Below are 18,816 nucleotides of genomic sequence, written 5' to 3'. Positions count from 1 at the left end.
CGAAGCACGACTCACGCCCGGTACTCACGTAAAGTTTGGAAGGTAGGAGACGAGGTACTGGCAGAAGTAAAGCTGTGAGTACCGGGCGTGAGTCGTGCTTCGGTAGCTCAGTTGGTAGAGCACTTGCCCGCGAAAGGCAAAGGTCCCGAGTTCGAGTCTCGGTCGGGCACACAGTTTTAATCTGCCAGGAAGTTTCATTATAAGAGTTAGTGTTTAAGCGGCTCCTGGGAGACCAGTATTATATCCAGATGCACCAGTGCAGATTTACTGTACCTCTTGGACCTATACATTGACCACGAAACACAGAAATTGCATCGGGATTAATTCCAAAAGGCACAATGCCAACTTAAGCACAAGAAGAGTGAATCTTCTAAGAGTTTGTGCTTTGAGCGGCTCCTGGGAGACCAGTATTAGATTCCGATGCACCGGTGCAGGTTTACTGTATCCCTTGGACCTTCACATGGACCATGAAACACACAAATTGCGTCGGGATTGAATACAAAAAGTACAATGCCGACTTAAGCACAAGTAGAGTGAATATTATAAGAGTTAGTGTTTGAGCGGCTCCTGGGAGACCAGTATTATATTCCGATGCACCAGTGCTGATTTACTGTATCTCTTGGACCTACACATTGACCAGGAAACACAGAAATGGCATCGGGATTGAATACAAAAGGCACAATGCCGACTTAAGTACAAGAAGAGTGAATCTTCCAAGAGTTTGTGCTTGAGCGGCTCTTGGGGTACCAGTATTAGATTCCGATGCCCCAGTGCCGGTTTACTGTTTCCTTTGGGCCTTCACATTGACCTTGAAACACAGAAATTGCATCGGGAATGAACAATGCAGACTTGAGGAAAAGAAGAGTGAATCTTCTAAGATTTTGTGTTTTGAGCGGCTCCTGGGAGACCAGTATTAGTTTCCGATGCACCAGTGCAGGTTTATTGTATCGCTTGGACATTCCCATGGACCATGAAACACAAAAATTGCATCGGGATTGAATACAAAAGCACAAGGCCGACTTAAGTACAAGAAGAGTGAATCTACTAAGATTTTGTGCTTTGAGCGGCTCCTGGGAGAATAGTATTAGATTCCGATGCACCAGTGCAGGTTTACATTATCCCTTGGTCCTTTACATTAACCATGAAACACAGAAATTCCATCGGGTTGATTACAAAATGCATAATGCCGACTTAAGTACAAGAAGAATGAATCTTGTAAGAGTTTGTGCTTTGAGTGGCTCCTGGGATACCAGTATTGGATTCCGTTGCACCAGTGCTGGTTTACTGTATCGCTTGGACCTTCAATTGATCATGAAACACAGAAATTGCATCGGGATTGTATACATAAGGCACAATGCCAGCTCATGTACAGGAAGAGTGAATCATCTTAGACTTTGTGCTTTGAGCGGCTCCTAGGAGACCAGTATTACATTCCGATGCACCAGTGCAGGTTTACTGTATCCCATGGACCTTCACATTGATCATGAAACACAGAAATTGCATCTGGATTGAATACAAAAGGAACAATGCCGACTTAAGTACAAAAGGAGTGGATCTTCTAAGAGTTTGTGAATCGAGCGGTTCCTGGGAGACCAGTGTTAGGTTCCGATGCACCAGTGCAGGTCTACTGTATCCCTTGGACCTTCACATGGACCATGAAACACACAAATTGCTTCGGGATTGAATACAAAAAGTAACATACCGACTTAAGTACAAGTAGAGTGAATAATATAAGAGTTAGTGTTTGAGCGGCCTCTGGAAGACCAGTAATAGATTCCAATGCACCAGTGCTGGTTTACTAGATCGCTTGGGCCTTCAATTGATCATGAAACACAGAAATTGCATCGGGATTGTACACATTAGGCACAATGCCAGCTTATGTACAGGAAGAATGAATCTTCTAAGACTTCTTGCTTTGAGCAGCTCCTAGGAAACCAGTATTAGATTCTGATGAACCAGCGCAGGTTTACTGTATCCCTTGGACCTTCACATAGTCCATGAAACACAGAATATGCATCGGGATTGAATACAAAATGCACAATGCCGACTTAAGTACAAGAAGAGCAAATCATCTAAGTGTTTGCACTTTAAACGGCTCCTGGGAGACCAGTATAGATTCCGATGCACCAGTGCAGGTTCACTGTATCCTTTGGACCTTCACATTGACCATGAAACATAGAAACTGCTTCGGGATTGAATACAAAAGGCACAATGCCGACTAAAGTACAAAAAGAGTGGATCTTCTAAGCGTTTGTGATTTTAGCGGCTCCTGGGAGACCAGTGTTAGATTCCGATCCAACAGTGCAGGTTCGCTGTATCCCATGGACCTTCACATAGATCATGAAACACAGAAAATGCATCGGGATTGAATACAAAATGCACAATGCCGACTTAGGCACAAAAGAGTGAAATTTCTAAGAGTTTGTGCTTTGAGCGGCTCCTGGGAGACCAGTATTAGATTCCGTGCACCAGTGCAGGTTTACTTTATCCCTTGGTCCTTCACATTGACCATGAAACACACAAATTGCATCGGGATTAAATACAAAAAACACAAATCCTACTTAAGTACAAGAAGAGTGAATCTTCTAAGAGTTTGTTCTTTGAGTGGCTCCTGGCATACCAGTATTAGATTCCGATGCACCAGTGCAGAATTACCGTATCCCTTGGACATTCACATTGACCATGAAACACAGAAATTCCATCAGGTTGATTACAAAATGCACAAAGCCGACTTAAGTACAAGAAGAGTGAATCTTGTAAGAGTTTGTGCTTTGAGTGGCTCCTGGGATACCAGTATTGGTTTCCGTTCCACCAGTGCTGGTTTACTGTATCCCTTGGTCCTTCACATTGACCATGAAACAGAGAAATTTCATCGGGTTGATGACAAAATGCAGAATGCCAAATTAAGTACAAGAAGAGTGAATCTTCTAAGAGTTTGTGCTTTGAGTGGCTCCTGGGATACCAGTATTAGATTCTGATGCACCAGTGCAGGCTTACTGAATTCCTTGGACCTTCACATTGACCATGAAACACAGAAATTGCATCGAAATTGAAAACAAAAGGCACAATGCCGAATTAAGTACAGGAAGAGTGAATCTTTTAAAAGTTTGTGATTTGAGCGGCTCCTGGGAGACCAGTATTAGATTCTAGTGCACCAATGCAGGTTTACTGTAATCCTTGGACCTTCACATTGAACATGAAACACTGAAATTCCATTGGGATTCAAAACAAAAGTCACAATGAAGACTTAAGTACAGGAAGCGTGAATCTACTAAGAGTTTGTGCTTTGAGCGGCTCCTGGGAGACCAGTACTAAATTCCGATGTACCGGTGCGCGTTTACTGTATCCCTTGGACCTTCACATAGACCATGAAACACATAAATTGCATCAAGACTGAATACAAAAGGCACAATGCCGACTTAAGTACAAGAAGAGTGAGTCTTCTAAGGTTTTGTGGTTTGAGCAGCTCCTGGGAGACCAGTATTAGATTACAATGCACCAGTGCTGGTTTACTGTATCGCTTGGACCTTCAATTGATCATGAAACACAGAAATTGCATCGGGATTGTATACATAAGGCACAATGCCAGCTCATCTACAGGAAGAGTGAATCTTCTTAGACTTTGTGCTTTGAGCGGCTCCTAGGAGACCAGTATTACATTCCGATGCATCAGTGCAGGTTTACTGTATCCCTTGGACCTTCACATTGACCATAAAACACAGAAATTGCATCGAAATTGAAAACAAAATGCTCAATTTTAAGTACAAGGAGAGTGAATCTTCTAAGAGTTTGTGTTTTGAGCGGCTCCTGGCAGACCAGTATTAAATTCCGAAGCACCATTGCGCGTTTACTGTATCCCATGGACCTTCACGTAGACCATGAAACACAGAAATTGCATCGGGATTGAATACAAGAGGGCACATTGACGACTTAAGTACAAGAAGAGTGAATCTTCTAAGTGTTTGCACTTTGAGCGGCTCGTGGGAGACCAGTATTAGATTCAGATGCACCAGTGCAGGTTCACTGTATCTTTTGGACCTTCACATTGACCATGAAACATAGAAATTGCTTCGGGATTGAATACAAAAGGCAAAATGCCGACTTAAGTACAAGAGGAGTGGATCTTCTAAAAGTTTAGGATTTGAGCGTCTCCTGGAAAACCAGTGTTAGATTCCGATGCACCGGTGCAGGTTTACTGAACCCCATGGACCTTCACATAGATCATGAAACAAATAAATTGCATCGGCATTGAATACAAAAGGCACAATGCCGACTTAAGTACAAGTAGAGTGAATATTATAAGAGTTTCCAGAATGAGATTTTCACTCTGCAGCGGAGTGTGCGCTGATATGAAACTTCCTGGCAGATTAATACTGTGTGCCCGACCGAGACTCGAACTCGGGACCTTTGCCTTTCGCGGGCAAGTGCTCTACCAACTGAGCTACCGAAGCACGACTCACGCCCGGTACTCACGTAAAGTTTGGAAGGTAGGAGACGAGGTACTGGCAGAAGTAAAGCTGTGAGTACCAGGTGTGAGTCGTGCTACGGCAGCTCAGTTGGTAGAGCACTTGCCCGCGAAAGGCAAAGGTCCCGAGTTCGAGTCTCGGTCGGGCACACAGTTTTAATCTGCCAGGAAGTTTCATATCAGCGCACACTCCGCTGCAGAGTGAAAATCTCATTCTGGAAACAACCCCCAGGCTGTGGCTAAGCCATGTCTCCGCAATATCCTTTCTTTCAGGAGTGCTAGTTCTGCAAGGTTCGCAGGAGAGCTTCTGTAAAGTTTGGAAGGTAGGAGACGTGGTACTGGCAGAAGTAAAGCTGTGAGTACCGGGCGTGAGTCGTGCTTCGGTAGCTCAGTTGGTAGAGCACTTGCCCGCGAAAGGCAAAGGTCCCGATTTCGAGTCTCGTTCGGGCACACAGTTTTAATCTGCCAGGAAGTTTCATTATAAGAGTTAGTGTTTAAGCGGCTCCTGGGAGACCAGTATTATATCCAGATGCACCAGTGCAGATTTACTGTACCTCTTGGACCTATACATTGACCACGAAACACAGAAATTGCATCGGGATTAATTCCAAAAGGCACAATGCCAACTTAAGCACAAGAAGAGTGAATCTTCTAAGAGTTTGTGCTTTGAGCGGCTCCTGGGAGACCAGTATTATATTCCGATGCACCAGTGCTGATTTACTGTATCTCTTGGACCTTCACATTGACCAGGAAACACAGAAATGGCATCGGGATTGAATACAAAAGGCACAATGCCGACTTAAGTACAAGAAGAGTGAATCTTCTAAGAGTTTGTGCTTGAGCGGCTCCTGGGACACCAGTGTTTGATTCCGATGCACCAGTGCAGGTTCACATTATCCCTTGGACATTCACATTGGCCGTGAAACACAGAAATTGCATCGGGATTGAATACAAAATGCACAGTGCCGACTCAAGTACAATTAGAGTGAATATAATAAGACTTAGCGTCTGAGCCGACTTAACTACAAGAGGACTGAATCTTCTAAGAGTTTGTTCTTTAAGTGGCTTCTGGGAGACCAGTATTACATTCCGATTCACCTGTGCAGGTTTTCTGTATCCCTCGGACCTTCACATAGTCCATGAAACACAGAAATTGCATCGGGATTGAACACAAAAATCACAATGCCGACTTAAGTAAAAGAAGAGTGAATCTACTAAGATTTTGTGCTTTGAGCGGCTCTGGGAGACCAGTATTAGATTCCGATGCACCAGTGCAGGTTTACTTTACCCTTGGTCCTTCACATTGACCATGAAACACAGAAATTCCATCGGGTTGATTACAAAATGCACAATGCCGGCTTAAGTACAAGAAGAGTGAATCTTCTAAGAGTTTGTGCTTGAGTGGCTCCTGGGATACCAGTATTAGATTCCGGTGCACCAGTGCCGGTTTACTGTTTCCTTTGGGCCTTCACATTGACCTTGAAACACAGAAATTGCATCGGGAATGAACAATGCAGACTTGAGGAAAAGAAGAGTGAATCTTCTAAGATTTTGTGTTTTGAGCGGCTCCTGGGAGACGAGTATTAGTTTCCGATGCACCAGTGCAGGTTTATTGTATCGATTGGACATTCCCATGGACCATGAAACACAAAAATTGCATCGGGATTGAATACAAAAGCACAAGGCCGACTTAAGTACAGGAAGAGTGAATCTACTAAGATTTTGTGCTTTGAGCGGCTCCTGGGAGAATAGTATTAGATTCCGATGCACCAGCGCAGGTTTACATTTTCCCTTGGTCCTTTACATTAACCATGAAACACAGAAATTGCATCGGGATTGTATACATAAGGCACAATGCCAGCTCATGTACAGGAATAGTGAATCATCTTAGACTTTGTGCTTTGAGCGGCTCCTAGCAGACCAGTATTACATTCCGATGCACCAGTGCAGGTTTACTGTATCCCATGGACCTTCACATTGATCATGAAACACAGAAATTGCATCTGGATTGAATACAAAAGGAACAATGCCGACTTAAGTACAAAAAGAGTGGATCTTCTAAGAGTTCGTGAATCGAGCGGTTCCTGGGAGACCAGTGTTAGGTTCCGATGCACCAGTGCAGGTCTACTGTATCCCTTGGACCTTCACATGGACCATGAAACACACAAATTGCTTCGGGATTGAATACAAAAAGTGCCATACCGACTTAAATACAAGTAGAGTGAATAATATAAGAGTTAGTGTTTGAGCGGCCTCTGGAAGACCAGTAATAGATTCCAATGCACCAGTGCTGGTTTACTAGATCGCTTGGGCCTTCAATTGATCATGAAACACAGAAATTGCATCGGGATTATACACATTAGGCACAATGCCAGCTTATGTACAGGAAGAGTGAATCTTCTAAGTCTTTGTGCTTTGAGTGGCTCCTAGGAGACCAGTATTAGATTCCGATGCACCAGCGCAGGCTTACTGTATCCCTTGGACCTTCACATTGATCATGAAACACAGAAATTGCATCGGGATTGAATACAAAAGGCACAATGCCGACTTAAGTACAAGTAGAGTGGATCTTCTAAGAGTTTGTGCTTTGTGCGGCTCCTGGGAGACCAGTATTAGATTCCGATGCACCAGTGCAGATTTACTGTATCCCTTGGACCTGCAATTGATCATGAAACACAGAAATCGCATCGGGATTGTACACATAAGGTACAATGCCAGCTTATGTACAGGAAGAGTGAATCTTCTAAGACTTTGAGCTTTGAGCGGCTCCTGGGAGGCCACTTTTCGTTTCCGTTGCACCAGTGCTGGTTTACTGTATCCCTTGTTCCTTCACATTGACCATGAAACACAGAAATTGCATTGGGATTAAATACAAAAAGTACAATGCCGACATAAGTACAAGTAGAGCGAATATTATAAGAGTTAGAGTTTGAGCGGCTCCTGGGAAACCAGTATTATATTCCCTTGCACCAGTGCAGATTTACTGTATCTCTTGGGCCTACACATTGGCCATCAAACAAAGAAAATGCATCGGGATTGAATACTAAAAGCACAATGCCGACATAAGGAAACGAAGTGTGAATCTTCTAAGATTTTGTGCTTTGACCGGCTCCTGGGAGACCAGTATTAGATTCCGATGCACCAGCGCAGGTTTCTGTACCCCTCGGACCTTCACATAGCCCATCAAACACCAAAATTGCATCGGTATTGAATACAAAAATCACAATGCCGACTTAAGTGCAAGAGGAGTGAATCTACTAAGATTTAGTGCTTTGAGCGAATCTGGGAGACCAGTATAAGAATCCGATGCAGCAGTGCAGGTTTAGTGTATCCCTTGGACAGTCACATGGACCATGAACCACAGAAACTCCATCGGGATTGAATACAAAACGCACAATGCCGACTTGAGTACAAGAAGAGTGAATCTTCTAAGAGTTTTTGCTTTGAGCGGCTCCTGGGAGACCAGTATTAGAATCCGATGCACCAGAGCAGGTTTACTTTATCCCTTGGTCCTTCACATGGACCATGAAACACACATATTGTATCGGGATTGAATACTAAAGCACAATGTCGACTTAAGTACAAGTAGAGTGAATAATATAAGAGATAGTGTTTGAGCGGCTCTTGGAGGACCAGTATTAGATTCCGATGCACCAGTGCAGGTTTACTGAGTCCCTTGGACCTTCGCATTGATCATGAAACACAGAAATCGCATCGGGATTGAATACAAAAGGCACAATGCTGACTTAAAAAGAAGAAGAGTGAATCTTCTAAGAGTTTATGCTTTAAGCGGCTCCTGGGAGGCCACTTTTAGATTCCGTTGCACCAGTGCTGGTTTGCTGTATCCCTTGGACCTTCACATTGACAATGAAACACAAAAATTGCAATGAAATTGAAAACAAAATGACCAATTTCAAGTACAAGTAGAGTGAATCTTCTAAGGTTTTGTGCTTTCAGCGGTTCCTGGGAGACCAGTATTAGATTCCGATGCACCAGTGCAGGTTTACTGTTTCCCTTGGACCTTCATATGGACCATGAAACACACAAATTGCATCGGGATTGAACAGAAAAGGCACAAAGCCTACTTAAGTACAGGAAGAGTGAATGTTCTAAGCATTTGTACTTTGGGAGGCTCCTGGGAGACCAGTATCAGATTCCGATGCACCAGTGTTGGTTTCCTTTACCCCTGAATTTCCACATTGACCATTAGACACAGAGTTTGAATCGGGATTGATTACAAAATGCACAATGCCGACTTAAGTACAAGAATAGTGATCTTTTAATGTTTTTGCTTTGAGCGGCTCCTGGGAGACCAGTATTAGATTCCGATGCACCGGTGCAGGTTTACTGTAACCCTTGGATCTTCACATTGACCATGAAACACAGAAAACCGTCGGGATTGAATACAGAACGCACAATGCCGACTTAAGTACAAGAAGAGTGAATCTGCTAAGAGTTAGTGCTTTGAGCGGCTCCTGGAAGACCAGTATTAGATTCCAATGCACTAGTGCTGGTTCAATGTATCGCTTGGACCTTCAATTGACCATGAAACACAGAAATTGCATCGGGATTGTACACATAAGGCACAATGCCAGCTTATGTAGAGGAAGAGTGAATCTTCTAAGACTTTGTGTTTGAGCGGCTCCTGGGAGACCAGTATTAGATTCCGATGCACCAGTGCAGGTTTACTGTTTCCCTTGGACCTTCATATGGACCATGAAACACACAAATTGCATCGGGATTGAATACAAAAGGCACAATGCCGACTTAAGTACTAGAAGAGTGAATCTTCTAAGTGTTTGCACATTGAGCGGCTCATGGGGACCAGTATTAGATCATGATTCACCAGTGCCGGTTCACTGTATCCATTGGACCTTCACATTGACCACGAATTATAGAAATTGCTTCGGTATTGAATGCAAAAGCCACATTGCCGACATAAGTACAGGAAGAGTGGATCTTCTAATGTTTTGTGATCTGAGCGTCTCCTGGGAGACCAGTGTTAGATTCCGAAGCATCAGTGCAGGTTTACTGTATCCTTTGGGCCATGACATTGACCTTGAAACACAGAAATTGCATTGGGATTGAATACAAAGGGCACAATGCCGACTTCAGGAAAAGAAGAGTGAATCTTCTAAGATTTTGTGTTTTGAGGGGCTCCTGGGAGACCAGTATTAGATTCCGATGCACCAGTGCAGGTTTACTTTATCCCTTGGTCCTTCACATTGACCATGAAACACAGAAATAGCATTGGGTTGATTACAAAATGCACAATGCCGACTTAAGTACAACATGAGTGAATCTTCTAAGAGTTTGTGCTTTTAACGGCTCCTGGGAGACCAGTATCAGATTCCGATGCTCCAGTGCAGGTTTTCTGTATCCCTCGGACCTTCACAAAGTCCATGAAACACAGAAATTGCATCGGGATTGAATACAAAAAGCACAATGCCGACTTAAGTACAAGAAGAGTGAATCTACTAAGATTTTGTGCTTTGAGCGGCTCCTGGGAGACCAGTTTTGGATTCTGATGCACCAGTGCAGGTTTACATTATCCCTTGGACCTTCACATTGACCAAGAAACACAGAAATTTCATCGAAATTGAAAACAAAATGATCAATTTTAAGTACAAGGAGAGTGAATCTTCTAAGATATTGTGCTTTGAGAAGATCCTGGGATACCGGTATTAGATTCCGGTGCACCAGTGCAGGTTTACTGTTTCCCTTGGACCTTCATATGTACCAAGAACCACACAAATTGCATCGTGATTGTTTACAAAAGGCACAATGCCGACTTAAGTACAAGTAGAGTGAATAATATAAGAGTGCGTGTTTGAGCGGCACCTGGAAGACCAGTATTAGATACCAATGCACCAGTGCTTGTTTTCTGTATCGCTTGGACCTGTAATCCATCATGAAATACAGAAATTGCATCGGGATTGTACACATGAGGTACAATGCAAGCTTATGTACAGGAAGAGTGAATCTTCTAAGACTTTCTGCTTTGAGCGGCTCCTGGGAGACCAGTATTAGATTCCGATGCAGCAGCAAAGGTTTTCTTTATCCCTTGGTCCTTCACATTGACCATGAAACACAGAAGTTGCATCGGAATGAATACAAAAGTCACAAAACCTGCTTAAGTACAAGAGGAGTAAATCTTCTAAATGTTTGTGCTTTGAGCGGCTCCTGGGAGACCAGTATTAGATTCCGATGCAGCAGCAAAGGTTCTCTTTATCCCTTGGTCCTTCACATTGACCATGAAACACAGAAGTTGCACCGGAATGAATACAAAAGTCACAAAACCTGCTTAAGTACAAGAAGAGTAAATCTTCTAAATGTTTGTGCTTTGAACGGCTCTGGGAGACCAGTATTAGATTCCGATGCACCAGTGCAGGTTTACTGTATCACTTGGACCTTCACATTGACCATGAAACACAGAAATTGCATCGTGATTGAATAGAAAAATGCTCAATGATGACATAAGTACAAGAAGAGTGAATTGTCTAAGGGTTTGTGTTTTGAGCGGCTCCTTGGAGACCAGTGTTGGATTCCGATGCACGAGTGCAGGTTTACTTTATCAATTGGTCCTTCACATTGATCATGAAACACAGAAATTGCATCGGGATTGAACACAAAACGCACAGATCCTACTTAAGTACAAGAAGAGTCAATCTTCTAAGAGTTTGTGCTTTGAGAGGCTCCTGGGAGAGCAGTATTCGATTCCGATTCACCAGTGTAGGTTTACTGTAGCCCTTGGATCTTCACATTGACCGTAAAACACAGAAATTCCATCGGGATTGAATACAAAAGCCACAATGCAGACTTAAGGAAAATAAGAGTCAATCTTCTAAGATTTTGTGTTTTGAGCGGCTCCTGGGAGACCAGTATTAGCTTCCGATGCACCAGTGTAGGTTTATTGTATCCCTTGCATCTTCACATGGACCATGAAACACAGAAATTGCATCGGGATTGAATACAAGAGGCACAATACCGGCTTAAGTACAAGTAGAGTAAATATTATAAGAGTTGCTGTTTGAGCAGCTCCTGGGAGACCAGTATTGGATTCCGATGCACCAGTGCAGGTTTACTGTAACCCTTGGATCTTCACATTGACCATGAAACACAGAAATTCCATCGGGATTGAATACAAAACGCACAATGCCGACTTAAGTACAAGAAGAGTGGATCTTCTAAGGTTTTGTGATTTGAGCGGCTCCTGGGAGACCAGTATTAGATTCCGATGCACCAGTGCAGGTTCACTGTAACCCTTGCATCTTCAGATTGATTATGAAACACAGATATTCCATCGGGATTGAATACAAAACGAACAATGCCGACTTAAGTACAAGAAGAGTGAATGTTCTAAGAGTTTGTGTTTGACCGCCTCCTGGAAGACCACTGTTAGATTCCGTTGCACCAGTGCTGGTTTACTGTATCCCTTGGACCTTCACATTGAGCATGAAACACAGAAATTGCATTGGGATTGAATACAAAAAGCACAATGCTGACTTAAGTACAAGAAGAGTCATTCTTCTAAGAGTTTGTGCTTTGAGCGGCTCCTGGGAGAGCAATATTAGATTCCGATGCACCAGTGCAGGTTTTCTGTATCCTTCGGACCTTCACATTGACCATGTAAAACAGAAATTGCATCGGGATTGAATACAAAAGTCACAATGCCACTTAAGTACAAGATGAGAGAATCTTCTAAGGGTTTGTGCTTTGAGCGGCTCCTGGGGGACCAGTATTAGATTCCGATGCACCAGTGCAGGTTCATTGTATCCTTTTGACCTTCACATTGACCATGGAACACAGAAATTGCATCGGGATTAATACAAAATGCACAATGCCGACTTAAGTAAAAGAGGAGTCAATCTTCCAAGAGTTTGTGCTATGAGCTGCTCCTGGCAGACCAGTATTAGATTCCGATGCACCAGTGCAGGTTTAATGTATCCCTTGGACCTTCACGTTGATCATGAAACATAGAAATCGCATCGGGATAGAATGCAAAAGACACAATTTCGACTTAAGTACGAGAAGAGTGAATCTTCTAAGAGTTTGTGTTTTGAGCGTCTCCCAGGAGACCACTATTACATTCCGATGCGCCAGTGCAGTTTTTCTTCATCCCTTGGTCCTCCACATTGACCATGAAACACAGAAATTGCATCGGGATTGAATACAAAAGGCACAAAGCCTACTTAAGTACAAGAAGAGCGAATCTTCTAAGAGATTGTGCTTTCAGCGGCTCCCGGGAGACCAGTATAAGATTCCGATGCACCAGTGCCAGTTTACTGTATCCCTTGGACTTTCACATTGACCATGAAACCCAGAAATTGCATCGGGATTGAATACAAAATGCACAATGCCCGCTTAAGTACAGGAAGAGTGAATCTTCTAAGGGTTTGTGTGTTGAGTGGCTCATGGGAGACCAGTATTAGATTCCGATGGACCAGTGCAGGTTTACTGTATCCCTTGTACCTTCACATTGATCATGAAACACAGAAGTTGCATTGGGATTGAATACAAAAGGCACAAAACCTACTTAAGTAAAAGAAGAGTGAATCTTCTAAAAGTTTATGTTTTGTGCAGCTCCTGGGAGTCCAGTATTAGATTCCGATGCACCAGTGCAGGTTTACTGTATCCCTTGGACCTTCACATGCACCATGAAACACACAAATTTAATCGGGATTGAATGCAAAATGCACAATGCAGACTTAAGTACGAGTAGAGTGAACATTATATGAGTCAGTGTTTGAGCTCCTCCTGGGAGACCAGTATTAGATTCTGATGCACCAGTGCTGGTTTACTGTATCCCTTGGACTTTCTCATTGACCATGAAACACAGTAATTGCATCGTGATTGAATAGATAAGGCTCAATGATGACATAAGTACAAGAAGAGTGAATCGTCTAAGAGTTTCAGCTTTGAGCGGCTCCTTGGTGACCAGTGATAGATTTTGATGCACCAGTGCAGATTTACTGTAAACCTTGGATCTTCACATTGACCATGAAACACAGAAATTCCATCGGGATTGAGTACAAAGTGCACAATGCCGCCTTAATGAAAATAAGAGTCAATCTTCTAAGATTTTGTGCTTTGAGCGGCTCCTGGGAGGCCAGTATTAGATTCCGATGCACCAGTGCAGGTTTACTGGAACCCTTGCATCTTCACATTGACCATGAAACACAGAAATTCCATCGGGATTGAATACAAAACGAACAATGCCGACTTAAGTACACGAAGAGTGAATGTTCTAAGAGTTTGTGTTTGAGCGGCTCCTGGAAGGCCACTATTAGATTCCGTTGCACCAGTGCTGGTTTACTGCATCCCTTGAACCTTCACATTGACCATGAAACACAGAAATTGCATTGGGATTGAATACAAAAGGCACAATGCCGACTTCAGCACAACAAGAGTCATTCTTCTTAGAGTTTGTGCTTTGAGCGGCTCCTGGGAGAGCAGAATTAGATTCCGATGCACCAGTGCAGGTTTACTGTATCCCTCGGACCTTCACATTGACCATGAAAAACAGAAATTGCATCGGGATTGAATACAAAAGTCACAATGCCACTTAAGTACAAGTTGAGAGAATCTTCTAAGGGTTTGTGCTTTGAGCGGCTCCTGGGAGACCAGTATTAGTTTCCGATGCACCAGTGCAGGTTCATTGTATCCTTTTGACCTTCACATTGACCACGAAACACAGAAATTGCATCGGAATGAATACAAAATGCACAATGACGACTTAAGTACAAGAGGAGTGAATCGTGTAAGAGTTTGTGCTTTGAGCGGCTACTGGGAGACCACTATTAGATTCCGATACACCAGTGCAGTTTTACTTTATCCCTTGGTCCTTCACATTGACCATGAAACACAGAAATTGCTTGGGGTTTGAATACAAAAGGCATAATGCCTACTTAAGTACAAGAAGAGTGAATTTTCTTAGAATTTGTGCTTTCATTGGCTCCTGGGAGACCAGTATTAGATTCCGATGCAATAGTGACGGTTTACTGTATCCCGTCGACCTTCCTATTCTCCATGAAACACAGAAATTGCATCGGGATTGAATACAAAAGGCACAATGCCGACTTAAGTACAAGAAGAGTCATTGTTCTAAGATTTTTTGCTTAGACCGGCTCCTGGGAGAGCAGTATTAGATTCCGATGTACCAGTGCAGGTTTACTGTACCCCTCGGACCTTCACATTGACCATGAAAAACAGATATTGCATCGGGATTGAGTACAAAAGGCACAATGCTACTTAAGTACAAGATGAGAGAATCTTCTAAGGATTTGTGCTTTGAGCGGCTCCTGGGAGACCATTATTAGATTCCGATGCACCAGTGCAGATTCACTGTATCCTTTTGACCTTCACATTGACCAGTATTACATTCCGATGCACTAGTGCAGTTTTACTTTATCCCTTGGTCCTTTACATGAACCATGAAACACACAAATTGTTTCGGGATTGAATCCAAGAAGCGCAATGCCGACTTAAGTACGAGTAGAGTGAATATTATAAGAGTTAGTGTTTGAGCGGCTCCTGGGAGACCACTATTAGATTCCGATGCACCAGCGCTGGTTTACTGTATCCCTTGGACCTTCACAGTGACCATGAAACACAGAAATTGCATCGTGATTGAATACAAAAGGCACAATAATGACTTAAGTACAAGAAGAGTGAATCGTCTAAGGGTTTGTGCTTTGAGCGGCTCCTGGGAGACCAGTGTGTGATTCCGATGCACCAGTGCCGGTTTACTTTATTTCTTGGTCCTTCACTTTGACCATGAAACACAGATATTGCATTGGGATTGAATACAAAAGTCACAAATCCTACTTAAGTACAAGAAGAATGAATCTTCTAAGAGTTTGTGCTTTGAGAGGCTCCTGGGAGACCAGTATTAGATTCCGATGCACCAGTGTAGGTAGACTTTATCATTTGGATTTTTACATTGACCACAAAACACAGAAATTGCATCGGCATTGATTACAAAATGCACGCTGCCGACTTAAGTAGAAGAAGAGTGAATCTTCTAAGAGTTTGTGATTTTAGCGGCTCCTGGGAGACCAGTATTAGATTCCGATGTAATAGTGCAGGGGTACTGTATCCCTTCGACCTTCACATTCTCCATGAAAAACAGAAATTGCATCGGCATTGAATATAAAAGGCACAATGCCGACTTAAGTATAAGTAGAGTGAGGATTATAAGATTTGCTGTTTGAGCGGTTCCTGGGAGACCAGTGTTAGATTTCGATGCACCGGTGCAGGTTTACCGTATCCCGTGGACCTTCACATAGTCCATGAAACACAGAAATTGCAGCGGGATAGAATACAATTAGCACATTGCCTACTTAAGTACAAGAAGAGTGTATCTACCGGGAGTTTGTGCTTTGAGGGGTTCCTGGGAGACAAGTATTAGATTCCGATGGACCAGTGCAGGTTTACTGTATCCCTTGGACCTTCACATCGACCATGAAACACAGAAATTACGACGGGATTGAATACAAAAGGCACAATGCCGACGTAAGTACAAGAAGATTGAATCTTCTAAGAGTTTGTACTTTGAGCGGCCCCCTGGTGACCAGTGTTACATTCCGATGCACTAGTGTAGGTTTACTGTATCCCTTGGACCTTCACATTGACCATGAAACACAGAAATTGCATCGTGATTGAATACGAAATGCACAATAATGACTTAAGTACAAGAAGAGTGAATCGTCTAAGGGTTTGTGTTTTGAGCGGCTCCCGGGGGACCAGTATTAAATTCCGATGCACCAATGTATGGTTACTTTATTCTTTGGATTTTTAAATAGACCACGAAACACATAAATTGCATCGGGATTGATTACAAAATGCACAATGCCGACTTAAGTACAAGAAAAGTGTATCTACTAAAAGTTTATGCTTTGAGCGGCTCCTGGGAGACAAGTATTAGATTTCGAAGCACCAGTGCAGGTTTACTTTATCCGTTGGCCTTTCCCATTGACCATGAAACAGAGAAATTGCATCAGCATTGAATACAAAATACACAAAGACTACTTAAGTAAAAGAAGAGTGAATCTTGTAACTGATTGTGCTTTGAGCGGCTCCTGGGAGAACAGTATTGGATTCCGATGCAACAGTGCATGTTTACTGTAACCCTTGGATCGTCACTTTGACCATGAAACACAGAAATTCCATCGGGATTGATTAGAAAACGCACAATGACGACTTAAGTACAAGAAGAGTGAATCTGCTAAGAGTTTGTATTTTGAGCGGCTCCTGGAAGACCAGTATTATATTCCAATGCACCAGTGCTGGTTTACTGTATCCTATGGACCTTCACATTGACCATGAAACACAGAAATTGCGTCGAGATTAAATACAAAACGCACAATGCCGACGTAAGTACAAGAAGATTGATTCTTCTAAGAGTTTGCATTTTGAGCGGCTCCTGGGTGACCAGTGTTACATTCCGATGCACTAGTTGAGGTTTACTGTATCCCTTGGACCTTCACATTGACCATGAAACGCAGAAATTGCATCAGGATTCATTACCAAATGCACAATGTCGACTTAAGTGGAAGAAGAGTGAATCTTCTATGGGTTTCTGCTTTGAGCGGCTCTTGGGATACCAGTACTAGATTCCGATGAACCAGTGCAAGTTTACTGTTACCGTTGGGCCTTCACATTGATAATGAAACACAGGAATTGCATCGGGATTGACTACAAATGGCACAATGCCGACTTAAGGAAAAGAAGAGTGAATCTTCTGAGATTTTGTTCTTTGAGCGGCTCCTGGGAGACCAGTAGTAGATTCAGATGCACCAGTGCAGGTTATGGTACCCCTTGGGCCTTCACATGGACCATGAAACACACAAATTGCATCGGGATTCAATACAAATGGCACAATGCCGACATAAGTACAAGTAGAGTGAATATTATAAGAATAGTTGTTTGGGCGGCTCCTGGGAGACCTGTATTTGATTCTGATGCACCAGTGCCGGTTTACTGTATCCCTTTGGCCTTCTTATTGACCATGAAACACAGAAATTGCATCGCAATTGAAAACAAAAAAATTCAATTTTAAGTACAAGAAGAGTGAATCTTCTAAGGTTTTGTGCTTTGACCGGCTCCTGGGAGACCAGTATTAGATTCCGATGCACCAGTGCTGGTTCACTGTAACCCTTGGATCTTCACATTGACCATGAAACACAGAAATTCCATTGGGATTGAATACAAAGGGCACAATGCCGACTTAAATACAAGAAGAGTGAATCTTCTAAGAGTTTGTGCTTTGAGCGGTTCCTGGGAGAGCAGTATTAGATTCCGATGCACCAGTGCTGGTTTACTGTAGCCCTTGTACCTTCACATTGACCATGAAAAACAGAAATTGCATCGGGATTGAATACAAAATACACAATGCCACTTAAGTACAAGATGAGAGATTCTTCTAAGGGTTTGTGCTTTGAGCGGCTCCTGGCATACCAGTGTTAGATTCCGATGCACCAGTGCAGGTTCACTGTATCCTTTGGATCTTCACAGTGACCATGAAACACAGAAATTACATTGGTATTGAATACAAAAGGCACAATGCCGACATAAGTACAAGAAGAGTGAATCTTCTGAGAGTTTGTGCATTGAGCGGCTCCTGGGAGAATCCGATGCACCAGTGCAGGTTTACTGTATCCCTTGGACCTTCACATTGACCATTAAACACAGAAATTGAATCGGGATTGAATACAATATGAACAATGCCGACATAAGTACAGGAAGAGTGAATCTTCTAAGAGTTTGTGTTTTGAGGGGCCCCTGGGTGACCAGTATTAGATTCCGATGCACCAGTGCAGGTTTACTGTATCCCTTGGAACTTCCATTTGACCATGAAACAAAGAAATTGCATCGGGATTGAACACAAAATACACAATGCCGGCTTAAGTACAAGAAGAGTGAATCTTCTAAGGGTTTGTGATTTGAGCGGCTCCTGGCAGACCAGTGTTAGATTCCGATGCACCAGTGCAGGTTTACTGTAGCCTTTGGACCTTCACATTGACCATGATATAAAGAAATTGCATCGGGATTGAATACAAAAGGCACAATGTCGACTTAAGTACAAGAAGAGTGAATCTTCTAAGTGTTTGTTCTTTGAAATCCTGCTGGGAGACCAGTATTAGATTCCAATGTACCAGTGCAAATTTACTTTATCCCTTGGTCCTTCACATTGTCCATGAAAACACAGAACTTGCATCGGGGTTGAATACAAGAGGCACCAATCCAACTTAAGTAGAAGAAGAGTAAATCTTCTAAGAGTTTGTGCTTTAAGAGGCTCCTGGGAGACCAGTATTAGATGCCGATGCACCGGTGTAGGTTTACTTTATCCT

Source organism: Schistocerca serialis, chromosome 12 (assembly GCF_023864345.2).
Source record: "Schistocerca serialis cubense isolate TAMUIC-IGC-003099 chromosome 12, iqSchSeri2.2, whole genome shotgun sequence".
Classification (NCBI taxonomy): Eukaryota; Metazoa; Arthropoda; class Insecta; order Orthoptera; family Acrididae; genus Schistocerca; species Schistocerca serialis.
The sequence above is the reverse complement of the archived record's forward strand: the minus strand, read 5'-3'. Positions refer to the sequence as shown.